The sequence below is a fragment of the Stenella coeruleoalba genome (assembly GCF_951394435.1).
Source record: "Stenella coeruleoalba genome assembly, chromosome: 9".
Taxonomy (NCBI): Eukaryota; Metazoa; Chordata; class Mammalia; order Artiodactyla; family Delphinidae; genus Stenella; species Stenella coeruleoalba.
In genome coordinates this window covers 28,521,537-28,538,281 of record NC_137155.1, presented here as the reverse complement: position 1 = coordinate 28,538,281, position 16,745 = coordinate 28,521,537, and the positions used below count along the sequence as shown (strand labels likewise).

The 16,745-nt window shown below is 35.7% G+C and overlaps 1 protein-coding gene and 1 pseudogene across 2 annotated transcripts in view; one reads left to right on the top strand and one right to left on the bottom strand.

Moving 5' to 3' along the window:
* Window positions 1–16,745, bottom strand: part of LOC307191449 (protein ILRUN-like) — a 294,049-nt pseudogene that overhangs the window by 33,659 nt on the left and 243,645 nt on the right. The window lies entirely within an intron of this gene.
* LOC307191450 (uncharacterized protein) overlaps window positions 1–16,745 on the top strand; it is a 447,023-nt gene that overhangs the window by 429,050 nt on the left and 1,228 nt on the right. Inside the window, exon 13 of the transcript XR_013829784.1 lies at window positions 16,436–16,543. The gene's annotated coding sequence lies outside the window, so the exon portion shown is untranslated. The remainder of the gene's footprint in view (window positions 1–16,435; window positions 16,544–16,745) is intronic.

Genomic DNA, 16,745 nt, shown 5'->3' with positions numbered 1-16,745 from the left:
TTGACAGAACTGATTGGGAATGAGGGAGAAGTACAACTGATGTACATCTTATTAGAAATTCTGGTTTAAAATATATTTGGAGGGAAGTTTAAAACAAAGGAATAAAATGAATTTCTTAATGTCTTTCACTTGTATTCATATATATATCTCCTACTTATGTAGCTGATGAAATGTAAGACATAAACCTATAAACTGGACTGCTGTTAATGATAAACTAAGTTGAGGGTTAAAAAAAGAGCCCCTGATTTAGTCAACATTCTTCATCAAAATTTCTATCACTGAAAAATAGCCCCTCATTTTTTGTCAGCCTTTCTTTCATTGACAGAGTGAAAGCTCCAGTTCAACTATTATGAATTTCTTTCTTCATAACCTTGCAGTTACTTTTACCCAGTCAAATAAAGTGAAATGCTCTATACTAAGCAAACAAATCAACATAAAAGATAGAGCTATAAGGCCATTTTCTGTATATATCTGAAAGTAATTTAGATATTATGAACATTTTCTAAATTAAACAAGGTACTAATGGTGATGGGAAGTCTCAATAAGAGTAAAAAATTTATTGATCCAGGCATTGTGTTCATTGCCTATGACACAAAAATGATTGGAGTGGTTTAGGTTTACTGAAGCTCATTCATCTGAAGGAGTTTTGTTTGTATAAGCTCCAGTTTGGTGAAAATAGATGCACGGCTGTTGTCCTCCCTCAGATCACTGAAGCATTAAGTATGCTTGCCTCTGATTCAGGTCTGCCTGTGGGGTCTGACTCTGAACACTTCCTGGCTCTGTATGCCTCTGCTTGTCTGTTTGCATACCCAACACCAAGGACAATCAGAGCTATTAGCAGAAAAGCAGGCTTTCAGAATGCTATTCTCTGCAGAGCTGCGAGTGTGACAGTGTCTCTGGTGTGCACTGCTACCAATGAATGAAGCCTCTCAATATTCACTTGCTAAAGGAAAGGATCCCAAAACTCTTCACTGGGGCATAGTGGTTTCGGTGTGTCAGATTTCTTTAAGCTGCTCATGACAGTTAGCTACCTGGTATGTGGAGATAGAGCCCACACAAATATACCTACCTTTGTCAAGCACACTTAACTGCCTGACTCATGAAAACGAAGCATAATGGAATTCTTGCCTGATATTTTACTACAATTGCTTTTGTATAAGTATTTCAACTGGGGTAGGCAATATACCTACAGGTATATATTTTCCATTTGAATACTGAGTGCTAAATTTATATACCCTTTTATTTAGTGAGAGATATTCCCTGGCCTAATTTGTCAACCCGGAATATTTCCCACATGCTTTCCCTTTCTTAAGAGGAAGATCTCATTGTTGGAGGAAATGGATGTTAATTAATCATATCCTACCAAGCTTTTTATTGTGTAGCCCAATTTTATTTGAAAAGTATAATTGGGGTTGATGTAGGGGAAGAGTAAAAACCAAGCTTAATATTTATGACAATATTGAATACTTAGGCAAACCATCTGAATATTTTAGTCTGTTTTCTGCTGGTAACATTTTATGGTTGACTAAAGCTGTCAGAACAACATTCATATTAAAGGCAGCAGGAAGTCATTCAGCGATGGAGAAGTATGTGCAGCCAGCCAGTACTCAGCACTGCTGCAGAAGGCAAGAGTGCTAATAATTGTAGTCCTTACTGAACCTTGGCAAAGTTGTTTTATTTTTATATATTGATATTCAATGAATATAACTATATATTTGGTTTTAATAATGTAAATATCATATTACAGCATTAATTTCACTTTTAACTGGTAGACAAAGAATCCAGGATAAAAGGGAATTCATTTCTTCTACTAATTCCTAAATTATGAAAATTAAAATAGCTTAACGTAAATGGTTATGATAGACGGTCCCAATAAAATCAATTCCACTGAAGTTCCCACATCATGATAAACATAATTATAATTATTAATAAATGCATATATTTTACTTTTTTCTTGAAAACTAAATGAGCCTTCATTGTTTTCCATGGCATTGTATTCAAATTAGTGTCTGCACCGAAATCCCCAGAAAGTGGGCATAGAGGAAACATGCCTCAACATATTAAAGGCTGTATATGACAAGCCCACAGCTAAATTCATACTCAACAGTGAAAAGATGAAAGCATTTCCTTCAAGATTAGGAACAAGACAAGGATACCCACTCTCGCCACTTATTCAACATAGTCTTGGAAGTTCTAGTCACAGCACTCAGGCAAGAAAAATAAATAAAAGGAATCCAAACAGGAAAGAAAAAACTAAAACTGTCACTGTTTACAGATGACATGATACTGTACATAGAAAATCCTAAAGATGCCACCAGAAAACTACAAGAGCTCATCAAGAAATTCATGAGAGCTGCTGGATACAAAATTAATATGCAGAAATCTGTTGCATTTTTATACACGTGCAACAAACAATCAGAAAAAGAAAGTAAGGAAACAATCCCACTTACCATAGCATCAAAAAGAATAAAATGCTCAGGAATAAATCTATCTAAGGAGGTAAAAGAGTTGCTTGGAAAAACTATAAAAAGCTGACAAAAGAAACTGATGACAACTCAAACAGATGGAAAGATACACCATGTCCTTGAACTGGAAGAATCAATATTGCTAAAATGACTATATACCCAAGGGAATCTACAGATTCAGTGCAATCCCTATCAAAATACCAATGGTATTTTTCACAGAACTAGAATAAATAATTTTAAACTTTGTATGGAAACGCAAAAGACCTTGAATAGCCAAAACAATCTTGAGAGAGAACAGAGCTGAAGGAATCATGCTCCCTGACTTCAGAAAGTATTACAAAGCTATAGTACTCCAAACAGTATGGTACTGGCACAAAAACAGACACATACATCAATGAACAGGATAGGGAGCCCAGAAATAAACCCATGCACTTATGGTCAATTAATCTATGACAAAGGAGGCAAGAAAATACAAGAGAAAAGACAGTCTCTTCAATAAGTGGTGCTGAGAAAACTGGAGAGGTGCATGTAAACAACACTCTCTAACATCATATACAAAATTAAATTCCAAATGAATTAAAGACCTAAAGACTGGAAACCAAAAAGTCCTAGATTAAAACATGGGTGGAACACTCTGACATAAATCATAGCAATATTTTTTCCATCTGTTTCTAAAGCAAAGGACATAAAAGTAAAAATAAACAAATTAGACCTAATTAATCTTAAAAGCTTTTGCACAGCAAAGGAAACCACTGACAAAATGAAAAGACAACTTACTGAATGGGAGAAAATATTTGCAAATAATATGGCAAAAAAGGGGATAATATCCAACATATATAAACAGCTCATACAACTCAACATGAGAAAACAAACAACCTGATTAAAAAATGGGCAGATGACCTGAATATATATTTTTCCAAAGAAGACATACACATGGCTAACAGGCACATGAAAAGATGCTCAACATCATTAATCATCAGAGAAATGCAAATCAAAAGCACAATGGGATATCACCTCACACCTGTCAGAATGGCCATCATCAAAAACACCACGGATAACAAATGTTGGCGAGGATGTGGAGAAAAGGAAACTCACCTATATTGTTGGTGAGAACGTAAATTGGTGCAGCCACTGTGAAAAACAGTATGCTGGTTTCTCAAAAACCTAAAATTAGAACTATTATATGACACAGTGATTGCACTCCTGGTTATATATCTGAAAAAAACAAAAACACTAATTCAAAAAGATACATGCACCCCAATGTTCACAGCAGTATTATTTACAATTGCCAAGGCATGGAAGTAACCTGAGTGTCCACTGACAGATGAATGGATAAAGAAGATGTGGGATATATACACAATGGAATACTACTCAGCCATAAACAAGAATGAAATCTTGCCATTTTTAACAACATGGATGCACTTGAATGATATTATGCTAAGTGAAATTCATCAGAGACAAATCCTGTAATATACCACATATATGTGGAATCTAAAAAATAATGCTATTTAATATAACAAAAAGAACAGCCTTACAAACACAGAGAACAAACTAGTGGTTGCCAGCAGGGTAAGGGGCAGGATAGGGGTAAGGGATTTAGAAGTACAAACTATTATGTGTAAAATAAATAAATAAGGATATATAGTACAACACAAGGAATACAGCCAATATTTTAATAACTACAAATGGAATGTAACCTTTAAAATTTGTGAATTACTATGTTGTACACCTGGCACTTACATTGCATATCAATTATACCTCAATTTAAAGAACATTTTAATTGACTAAACACTCCACAAAGAAGGCAGAGAATGTAAGAATGAAGAAAGCAGGGCCCAGTTACATGGTATGGTGAAAAAAACACTATAAAGACACTGGCGGGTTCAAAGTAAATGGATGAAAAATAAATAACATACAGTCATCCCTCAGCATTCTCAGGGGGATGGTCCAGGACCCTCACAGATACCAAAATCTGAGGATGCTTAAGCCCCTTATGTAAAATGGCATAACACAGCTGGCCCTCCATATCCCAGGATGTGGAACCCAGAGATACAGAGGATCAATAGTACAAGCAGTAGTTTGAAAAGTCTAGAATGTTCTATTAATATTAGATGAAGTATTTAAGAGTATGTTGTTGTTGTTGAGTCTATGACTCATTTTATTCTTTTTAACTTAAATTTTTAATTGAAGTACAGTTCATTTATAATATCAAAGAGTATTTTTTGAAATAAAATTGTACACTGTATAATGACAAAAGAGTCAGTTCATAAGGAACACATGACAATCCATACTGTGTATATGAATAATAACAGAACCTCAAGATATATGAAGGAAAAACTGGTATTAGGAAAGGGAAACACAACTATAGTAGGATATATTTAAAACAGTTCTCCCATCAACTGATGTAAACTGGTAAGTTAGTATTTTTTCCAATCACCTATACTTGTACTATCAGCTACAGTGATCTAATTGTTTTTTTAAATATCTATATCCTACAACTGTGTTATTTTCAAGTGCACACAGAACATTTGTCAACATGATTGGCCAAAAAAACAAGCATAAAGGAATTAAAAACAAACTTGAATCAAACAGGATATACTGTATGTATGCCCATAACAGAATCAAATTATAGATTAAAAAACCCTAAGATACCCAGGAAAACCATAAGTATTTCAAAATTAAATAAGAAAAATTTAAACAATTCATGGGTCAAAGAAGAAATCACAAGAGAAAGTGGAAAATATTTCAAAATGAATGATGAGGAATACATCGATATTTATGGGAGTTAAAAGCAATGCCTAGAGAAATATGAAATTTTAAATGAATATATGAGACAATGGTAAAGAAATTAAATCATTGCTGAAGTTTCCATCTAAAGGAGCTAGAAAAAGAGCAAAAAGTAAAAAGTATTTTTTTCACGTAAAAAGAAGTAAATAATGATGATAAGAGCAGGAACTGGTTAAATGGCACAAAGACAAGATAGAAAATAAAGTCATAAGCATGGTTATTAAAAAGATCAATGAATCTGATAAAACTCTAGGAAGAGTGAACACAAAAAGAAAGAGAAAATGTACAAATTACTCATATGAGGAATTAAAGAAGGTTTTCAGTATAGATTCCATAACCATTAAAATAATATGATGTTATGCACAATTTTATGTCCAAATAGAATAACAGTGATGAAAGGGACAACTTAATGGAAAATCTACAACTTAACAAAATTGACACAAATAAATGAAAAATATAAATAGCTTTATGTCTGTTTAAAATTTTGAAATTTTACTCAAAAATTTTCCCAGAAGAAAAGTACCAGGACCAGATATTTTTGCTGATTAAGTCTATGAACCATTTGAAGAAGGAATGATATCAATTACTTATAAACTCTTTCAAATGATGCCAGAATTACCCTGATACCAAACCTGTAAAGATATTACAAAAAAGTAAAACAATGGGTCAAGATTGCTTATGAACACAGACCCTCAAATACTAAAAAAAAATTAGCAAATTGAATCTGGCAACATATAACAAGCATATAACAAAATTTTCTTTCATAATGGCATGAAACATAAGATTTTGGGAGTTAATTTAATAAAAAATGCAAAATCTTTATAATAAAGCTAGTTATTTCTGAGGAATATTGAAGAAGACCAGATAATGTTGAAAACACCATGTTCATGGGTTGGAAGAATTAACTATTTTAAGTGATCAATTCTCACCAAATTGATCTATAGATTCAACGGAATACCAAAAAATATCCTAGTATGCTTCTAAGAAAGTTAACTGTTATTTTTTGAAAACCTATAAAAACCAAAAACGTTATTAACAGTTAGAGGACCTACAAAATTTGATTTTAAGATTTACTGAACACTGACAGTTTTGGTAGCTTCTTCTAAAGTTAATAAACATGCACCAACCATATGCCCCAGCAATTCCACAATATTTACTTAGGAGAAATAAAAATATACATGCACAAAAATATTTGTTTGTGAAGGTATATAGCAGCTGTATTGACAGTAACCCCAAACTAAAAATAATCTAAATTTTTATCAACAGGAAAATGAACTAAAATTTATGGTACATTCATTCAACAAAATACGACTTAGCAATTAAAAAGTAACAAACTACTAATACATGTAGCAGCAAAGATAAATCTCAAAATCACTATTTTTAAGAAAGTGAAATATAAAATCTACTTATTGTATAATTCCATTTATATAAAAGTCTAGAAAATACAACCTAATCTATACTGATGGAAAGCAGACCAGTGGTTGTCTGGATTTGGGAGCCTAGGGAGGGGACGGACTGCTGAATGATGAGGAAACACTGTTGAGGATGACAGAAATATTCCGTATCTTGACTGTGACTTTGTTTCCACATACTTATTTATCTGTCCAAACACAATGGTTTGTACACTTAAAACAGATGCAGTTTATTGTACTTAAAAAAAACAAAAGTAAATACAATTAGCTTAATTAAAAAAAATACTGAGGCACATTTTATTTTGGTCTAAGCAAGGTTTGTATGCTTTAAAAAAAACTTGAATTAATATAAAACCTTGATGATTTTTTTACACTAAGTACAAGAGTTAGGACTAGTTGTTGAGTATGTGAGTGCATGAGTACCTATAGTTACTTTGTTTTCTCAACCAGTCAGGATGAAGTCAATTCTTCCTGTGTGTGTGTGCATGTGTGTATATCCTAAACTACGGCAGAAAGAGACTCCTTAAAGAGTGTGGCTTTTAAATCACTTGCAGTATTAAAATAAAATAAAATTTTAATACTCTTAGGAGAAATACCTGATAAGGTATTTATGTTTTGTTTGAACAATACCACTGTTCCTGTAGATATATTTTATTATGGAAGGCTTTGAATAATGCCATGTTCTCTTCACAGTGGATACCGTAAGAGTTGGTATTCCTCATGATTTGCGTAGTCACATATGGAGGGTAGTCTGTGTTGTAGAGTCTTCTCTGAAAGGTTCATGGAATCTTATACTTGCAAACGATAAAAGAGTGAAGGAGTCAGACGCCTGTAAGGGGTCAAAGGCGACTATTCTTGTGACTCTCACAGAGGCTATTTAGAAATTCAAATTAGGTAAAGTATAAGAAAGCTCTTCCTAAGGAGCCATGCAAATAAACACTTTTTACTAAAATTAAGATTTGTGAAATATTGCTCTATTAATCTTAACTTTTATGCTACTCTTTTAAAAGTCGAGGCTGAGAGAATTGTTGGAAGAATCTAAGTGAATTAGGGCTACACTAGAGCGGAGTCTTGAGTTGTTTATAGGCAGGTAGAAAAGATTTTGCTTTTTCATTTTAAGGAAAATTACTCTTTTGAAACCTTTACATGCTACCTTGGCTATATCGTAAGAATAAAAAGCTTGGAGTTCAAAGGACACTCTGAATTCGGCTGTGCTCAATTTATTCTTGCCTTCAAAATTCCAAAAAACTTTCTTCTTGTGTCTTAAAACCATTCACAATCATGGGATAACATTTTCATATATTTCAGTAATACTCTCTTTCAGTTTCTTTCTTTCCCAAAGGAGAGCTGTAAAAGGGCTAGCTTCTTAGTAAAAAACTTGCTTCTAAATATACATTTTATCTTTTAGAAAATACACAGTTCATAAATTTTCCAAATGGAAAGGAAAAAAAAAAAACAGCAGTAAGTTGCATGAGAAGATAATGAATAGTATAAATATTTAAATATTTTTGAAGATACTTGGCTGCTACCTTGGTTAGGTGATTTTTTGTTCCTGCAGGGTTTTTTTTCATTATTTATTTAGCATATTTCAGGAATGTCAGATGCAGATTATACAGCTATTTTAATAGGCAGTTCCACTCTTTTTTCTGGGATGACGTGCAAACAGCAGAATTATCAGAAATGAGCGTGCTCCAGATGACAGTGTATTTTTACAAAGAAATGGAACATGCAACTCTGCAGTTTATTCTGAATTTTGCAAAAATCTATCTGAAGGGCATTTATGATTTTGGTGACCTGAAATTCTCAAGATACAAGTCAGGTCAAATTGACAATCTTTTGAATTTGGTAGGAAGTAAACAATCCATTCATTCATTCATGTACTCATTAATTCAGGCTAGTATATTTTATTCTTTATCTTCTGTGACCACTCGGTGTCAACTGAGTGAGGTACTGAGGCTATGAAGATGACTGTGATTAGACTCTGCAGCGAGGAGCTTGCAGTATTGAGGGGAAGACAGATGTGACTGTACCAGGAGGCGCAGGCCATTTGTTATTTGGGTCTGGCTGTAATCAAGGAGCAGCAGGTCTTCCCTTCATTCATTGATTGGCCTTCCGGGGCTCAAAATATGTTGGCCTCACCTAGCAAGTCAAGGCGGAGGGTTCTTATCCCATGGCTTTCTAAATATCTCTTCAAATGATCACTTGACTTTTAAAAACTTTAATAAAACACAAATCTGTGGCTTTACATGTACAAGGTATCTGATCTTTGTTATTAGCCATGTATGTTTCTGTAACTGCTTTGTCTTATTTTTAGTGAGGTTTTCTTTAAACTAACTAATTCCTTTCACTATTTTCCCTTTTCCTCCTGTCATATCTATCTATCCATCTATCTAATGTATATACATTTGTTTTTCTCATATTTAAATATTTTAAGTACCTGTAACTTTTTGTGGGAGTGAGGGACCCTGTGTTTAATCTCAGACATAGACAAGGAAATTTGTACTTAGCTTTTACTTAACTGGGAATCTTCTAAGCTCCTGAGATATATTTATTTTATTAATTAATTACTTTCATGGAAAGGCATTTAATTTTAAATATAGCAGTGCGTACATGTCAATCCCAATATATCTATTTTAAACTTGTATATTGCCTTGCCTTTGGTCCTAAACTTAATCTTCCTGGGAGAGTTAGTCGTATTACATGTAACACACATGGACTATTAATTGGTAATGGTTAAGCTGCATGTAAAAATGAACCTACCCACCCAACGGCTTAAACTAAGAAGGTGTTTACTGACTGACATAACTGGAAAATCCAGGGATGGGACTGGTTTCAAATGAACCTTGATTCAGGTTCTAAATGATGTAATTTCTCTTTTCATCTATGTACTAACTGGAGGGTAGGGAGTGAAATGTGAATATTTTATATAAGTCAAGGCCTGCTTCTGGAGCTGAGTGAACTTATCCTCTACAAAAGTATATGCACTGAGAGTGGAAGACAGGTAGTTCTCTTTTATCAGGAAAAGTGTGATTGTTGGATACCAGAGGCAAAAATGCATTTCACAGTTTTGCACCAATTTGGTAGCTTTCTCTACCTATTTCTCTAGTAAATCACTGGAACAACAGGTCAAATTCACAGTGCGATAAATTCAATCCTAAATATGGATGAGTACAACTAGTAGAATAGACTTTTGTTGTTTCTAGAAACACTCAATCCATATATGTATAAATTTGTGAGTGGAAATGCAACCTAGCAGGACACTATGGGGCCTTCCTGGGATCGATCCCATCCCCCTGTCCTCCACCTGCCTCTTTTTTGTAGAAAAGCCATAGTCTCTCAGGCCTCCCCTGAGTCACAGAAGCCTGGATCAAGAATTCATGATTAAAAGGTAGTTGCAAAAGTAACATTTGGGCCAGGACAACTGTTAACGATTTAAACAGTAAATCAGCCATATGGCAGCGACAGAGTCTTTAGTTCCTTCCTGAATTACCTAGATAACAGGATCTGATGCCCATTTCCTGAGTTGCTTTACAGATGCTAAAACCCCCACCAAATGGAAGAAGTTAACTACTTGATAACCATGAGCTCACAGGCCCCAGACTGGCTGGACCCTGAGGATTGGTCATGTTAATCCCTGTGACAGCCCCCTGTTACCTCACCTCAACCAATCAGCAAATTGTGCACTAGTTGATCACATATCCTGCAACTCTCCTTCCTCACCTGGCCTTTAAAAATTCTTCCCTGAAACCCATCGGGGAGTTTGGGTTTTTTATGCCTTAGCTTCCCAGGAGTCCTTGTGTGGCTCCTGCAATGAACCTGTCCTTCACCAAAACCTGGTGTCAGCAGATTGGCTTTACTGCACACAGGCAAGCGGACACACATTTGGTTCAGTAACAGAAATCTTGATTTCTAACAGGCCTCCTCTTTTAGGTGAAGCCTCCACTTCACATGATGGTCTGGTGCTGCAGGGAATAAAATAATCATTTAGGAAGGGACACCAAATGTAATCTTGCCACTGGTTTAAATTCTAGAAATAAACAATTAGGAACTTCTCACAGACTTCTTTAGAAGGAGGTACAACAAAGCATCTCAGCTAATGTATGAAAATCTCTTGCAGGTCAATTATCCTCCAGCATATGTCTGAGTCAACTGATGCCCTTTCTATCAGAGAAGACTGTGAAAGGAAAAAACAGTCTTTCCCTTCCATCTTGTGTCAACACAAAAATTAAAAACATTTCTCTAGGAAGGGCTCTTGTTAGTTAGGTCATGTTTCTAGATAACATAGACCCTATGACTCTCCTTTGGAATCAGTACTTGAATTGCTTTCCAGGGTCTTTGAGAACAGTGATCTCCAATGCTCTCTGAATCTGCCAGGCTCCAGTGACTCTCTTGAGTATTGAAAGTCATTAGAGTTTGCAAATCCTAGAGATACAAATACATCAGACAGTGTGTAATCATAAAATGCCAAGATCCAAAAACAATTTTTACCTCCATCAGATTGTTTTGGGTCTTTCATTTACTCGACAACTCGAGTGCCTAGAGGACCTGGTTTCTCTACTAGGCACTTAAAGTATAGAGGTCTCTGTTTTCGATGGAACTTACATGCTATGGGAAGACAGACAATAATGAACAGGTAATTTCAGAGAGAGACAAATGTTATGCAGAAAGTAAAATAGGGTGATGTTACAGAGAGTTACTGAGTAGGAAATACTAATTTAGAATAGGTGTTCGTGAAGTAATTTCCTTAGCACGTGATATCTGAATCAGGACTCGAATAATGAAAAGTAAGCCAACCATGTAAAATCTGGAAATTAAATATCTTGGGGTATATTTCACAACAAATAAGTATCATGCCCAGAGATCTGGCAATGTAAAGATACAGTCTAGACTTCTACTCAAGCATCAACACTGTTTATATGAAAATTTGTTTTATGAAAAAAAAATCTTCCAATTCCAATATGCCAGGCTTTTACAATGTGGTGTTATAATAAGATGACTTAAATAAACACTAGTGTGAGATAGCTGATACTGTTTATGGTCGAAAGTAGAGGATAAGTTCCTCAGCTCTACGTGTGATATAAATTTACTGTTCCAAACTCTGGTCTAGGTCTCTGATAAGATTAAGCTGATATGTCTCAATCAGTGTCTCCCTCTTACTAAGAAGCAACTTCTCTCTCAAATGCTTGCACCAATTTGACAGCCTGTGCCACTTCCGATATTCTGAAAGAGCTTTAGCTGTCTTAAGAACTTTCAGAGACCTTGAGATATATAATTTAAACTGGTTTAAAAGAGATGCATTCCCCTTTAACCTACTCAGACTGTCAGTACTATTTTCACTAAGTCTAACTCTACCTGTAATGGAAGAGATGATGCGGCCAATAAGTTTAAGAGAGAACAGGGATGCCTGCAATTCCAATGACAAAGTCCAGATAATTCTCATCAATCCACTCAAAATGAATTTTTGGAACATTAAGAGATATGCTGGCCTTTGTGTTATTATGTCTGGCCAATCAGTGATTCGATTACCTTTCTTTAAAATGCTAAAACCTCTAATAACTCCAAATACCAAACTGGAAAATGTCAGAGAAGTAATAGCATACTTCAAACAGCAATAAGATGCAGTCAAATACAAACATGGAAAATTGCTTCTTTTTTTAAACAACACTTTCTCTTGAAAAATTGTCGTGACAGAAAGTGTCAAGAAGAGGTTTTACATAAAACCGTAAAGCTCATCACAACTGTAAATTACGAGCTGTAACTGCCTGTGATATGACAAGTTTAATGTTTTTCACTTTCTTCAGTTCTCAAAAATATCCTGATTAGCCTCATTTTATAGAAGAAACTGAGATTCAGAGGTTGCACAAGGTCATTGTGGTAGGCTGAGAAATCTTTGGGTAGACCCCAAAATATCCAGGTCCTGATTCCTGTAAGGAAGCAGATTATCCCCTGCAGTCACCAGAGGAGTGCAGTCCTGCTGACACCTTGGTTTTGACCCAGTGAAGCTGACTTTGAACCTCAGATCTGTAAGAGACCGTGTGTTGTTCTAAGCCACGAAGTTTGCGGTACTTCGTTAGTGCAGCCATAGGAGACTAATACCATCATAAACGTGAACATGTTGAATCCCAGATTAGAACCAATCTATCCCCCTGTTTTCTTTCTAAAACACCACCTTGTTTTGTTGATTTCTAAAGGAGACTTTAGAGTGGCAAATAGATACCCATCGATTGGGTACACTCCTCATTTGAATTTACAGTTTCAAGAGCATGTCTTAATTTGTAGATCTGGTGAATGCATCCACTTTAAAATATTGGCTCCGTCACCTAAAACTGGATGACTTATAGTGTTTTGAAAGATGGAACCCAAGCCTTGGCAAATTATTGACACTAGTTACTGCCTCAGATAGTTTCTTTAGGAGAAACTAAGAAAATATAGACCCTTTAATTTGTTACATACGTGTAATTGCCAACCTATTCAATTTCTCTTGAATTTCTTGTGACTCAACATTTTGTATAAAAAATTGAAACTGGCATAACCATTCGACCATTAATCACTACTCTGCTGCACTTTTGGACTAGGTAGGGAGTTATGAAGAATGGCATCTTCTGTCTACTACTCTGGAAAATACTAGAATGCTAAGAAGAGAAGGAGTTCAAAGGCAAAGCTGAAGGAATAAAGGGCATAACACCAACAAACTGAATCAGGCAATTTACCATGTTATTGTTTGCTGTTTCCGAGCTGAGTCAAAAATCACAAAGTCTCTTTTAGGGGTAATGCCCTTGTTTCTGGGACAGGGAATGACAACAACATAGAATATAAAAGCAACATAGAACCACACATGTGGGAAATATCTACTTATCAGTCAGATTCCAGAAAAGGCAGAGTGAAACAGCATTCAAAGCTGAAGAACAGTGATAAGATTGGGTATTTGAATGGGGTGGACAGATACGGATGGGAGCTTGGAATAAAAGGCACAGAGCTGAGGGACAGGGATGAAGAATTTGAAAATGAGAGCTCATTAAGGGTAAAAACTGTTATCACTTAAAAAATAAATATTTCAGTGCCTGTGATATGCCTAAGTAAAACTGCCAAAGTAAAATTTTAAGCGAAGAGTCAGAAATGAAACAGCATCATGTTTGAATGAGCAGCAATGATGGGGCTGAGCCCACGAATGGGAGGCGGTTAAATCCTTCTGTTTCAGGTCACATTTGGTTGCAGAAATTGAGGTCAGTCTGAGCCTGAGTTGATACTTAAGAGCACGATTCTAATGTGAAAAGCGAGTTGCACTTCCTCCAAAGTTACAAACTTGGCTGATTCAGAAATTCTATGCTGTTTCATTGCACCAGGGAAGGGTACATGAATTAAAAATTTATTGAATGCATGGATAGTTTAGTTTTATATGCCAAACTCTAAGCTCCCTACATAAAACTCAAAGTCAATACTTCTTCGAAACCTGTAAAGCAAGGACTTGATGTGTTTTATCAACTGTCAGAAAGCCTGTATGTAGGAATGTACTAAACAAAGGGAAGAAGCATAAGGTAAGGTTGAAGGGATGGGAAAAAGTTTGGACATTATTCTAAGTAAAAATGGATGCCACTGGAGAACTTTAGGTAGCAGAGGTCTATTACATGACCACATTATTAAAGATCAATTTGATTATCCTATGTAAAATGAATTTAAGGGGGAAAGAGGGAAAAGAGAAATCTCTTAGGAGGCCATAGCCGTATTCTAAATGGAAAATGAGCATGACTAAGCTGGTGTGAGTGGAGTTAAGAGAAATATTTATGGTGTATTTTTAACCTAAGGTAGCAGAATTTGCCACTGACAAGTTACATATATGTGTTTGTGTGAATATGGGTGGTAATGAGCAGGAATTCAGATTAAAATAACTGGGTGGCCTGCCTAGGAATTCACTGAGATGAAAAAGATGAGCAGAGAAACAGGATTATTAACTGACTGATTAACCTTTTAGGAAAAGAGGAAAGAGAATCAAGAGACTGTTTTGTTAAATCTGTCATGCTTGTGAGACATTTCAATGGAAAAATCAGGTAATCAATGAGATGTATAAAGGCTATAGTTCAATGAGATATATATTTGGGAATTATCATCCTATATATGGTATTTAAAGCCATGTAAATTTGTAAGATCACCATAGGAGAGGGTATAGCAGGGAAGAAAAGAGAGGCCAGCAGCAAATCCTAAAGGATCCCTCTGAGAAGGAGATAACACATACAGACTGAGAAAGAATGAAAAATAAAAATAGGAAAAAACAGTAAGAGTGAGACCTCATGGAAACGAAGGGAGTGGGTATTTTTGGAAGAATTCAGTGGTCAAGTGTAGCACACGAGAGGTGGCCTAAGGTGAAGACAGGAAAATGTCCCCTGGAATGGTCCAAAGGAAGGCTGTGAATCATGTTGACAGGTGACGCTTCGATGGAATAGAGAGTTTCACAAGCCATACTGAAATAGGTAAAAGAGTGAATGTGACACGAAGCACTGGAAGAATGTATATACGATATTGTTGAGGAGTTTTGCTTAGAAGGGGAAGATAGAAATTGAGTGGTTGCTGAAAAATTATGCATCTGTTAAGGGAGAATATGTTTTCAAGATGGAGGTATGATATAACGTGCTTCTGTGCTGATGGAACGAACTGGTAGAGAGGGAGAGATGGATGATGTGTACCTGGAGCATATGTTGGGGAGCGCTGTTCTTTAAAAAAAGCGGTATCTCCTCTACCATTACAGAAGACAGGCAGCAGAATCTAGGCAAAATCTACACAGGTAGATTTTGTTTTGAGAAAGTGAATCCTTTCCATTTGATTATGTCTATCTTCTTATTTAGTTATTAAGTGGAGTCATCAGCTGATTCAAGAAAGGGAAGAAAGGGCTATGAAAGTTTGGTAGAGTTTATATGCTGGAATATCTGCAGCACCAAGAAGGCCTGGCACATAGAAATCCTCACAACTGTATGTTGAAGGAATGAATGGAGAGAAAGACAGAGAGGAAATTGTTACCTTGGAAAGTAGAAGAACTGGCTGACATAGGATTGTGTGGCAACCTGTACGTCCAGTTTTCACTTGTTCACTCTTTCCCTACAGAACTGGGGTCATCACTGTTCTACACTAGCAGTGATGTTCACGTTTCTCGCCAATGACTGGTATTGGCACGGGAAGGCATTCAGGTTTTGGACCCGTGAAGAACAAGAGGGATTTTTCAAGAGGCTTCTTTGCTTTTACATAAGCATGTGGGGGAAAATGGTCCTTTTCTGTCTCTAGACAATGGTGTGTTATAGAATGAAAAAGGGAGCTAGCCAAAAGTTTGAAAATGGCAGAGTAGAAAAATAGAAAGGACTCAGGCAAAGCACCAGCATTTGACCAGAGCAGAAGTGCCCTGCTATGGGCCCTGTAATTTGGCAACTTTGAGGACCTGGCTCATTGCAAACCAACAAAAAATACACTTGCTAAAAAAAAAAAAAAAATACACTGGTGAATCTGTCAATAGGGTTTTGTGCTCAATAGGTAGTTCTTAACCCATAACCCTGAACATCGTCTTTCATGGTTAATGTAGGATTGCCACGTAAAAGACAGGACACACACTTAAGTTTGAATTCCGTATGAACAATGATATTCCTTGAAATATTTGGGACATACTCATATAATACTGTGTTATTTATCTGAAATTTAAATTTAACTGAGAAACTGATCATTTTATTTGCTAAATCTGGTAATCTGAGACCAATGAACCTCTCTACATCTTCTGTCCTGTATCCTCAACAGGAACTGTGATGGCGTCCAAATGCTGTGACTCTGGATGGAGATGCTGCTGGCACTGGAAGACAGACGTTGCTTTGGGGTACAGAGAACATTTAAACAGAAAGTTCCCAAGTGAGAAATGACAAATACATTTTAGTTTTATTTTTAATGTACAAAATCCTTTCATATAGCAAAAATGCAACAGATTTCTGCACAAATAGTGTCATTACTGAGTAGTGCCAAACATCCATTTTATGTTTGCCCTTGATGTTTGAATTTATGATTCTAACGGTCCTCATAATTTAGTGTAGTATTCACATATGCACATGATAGC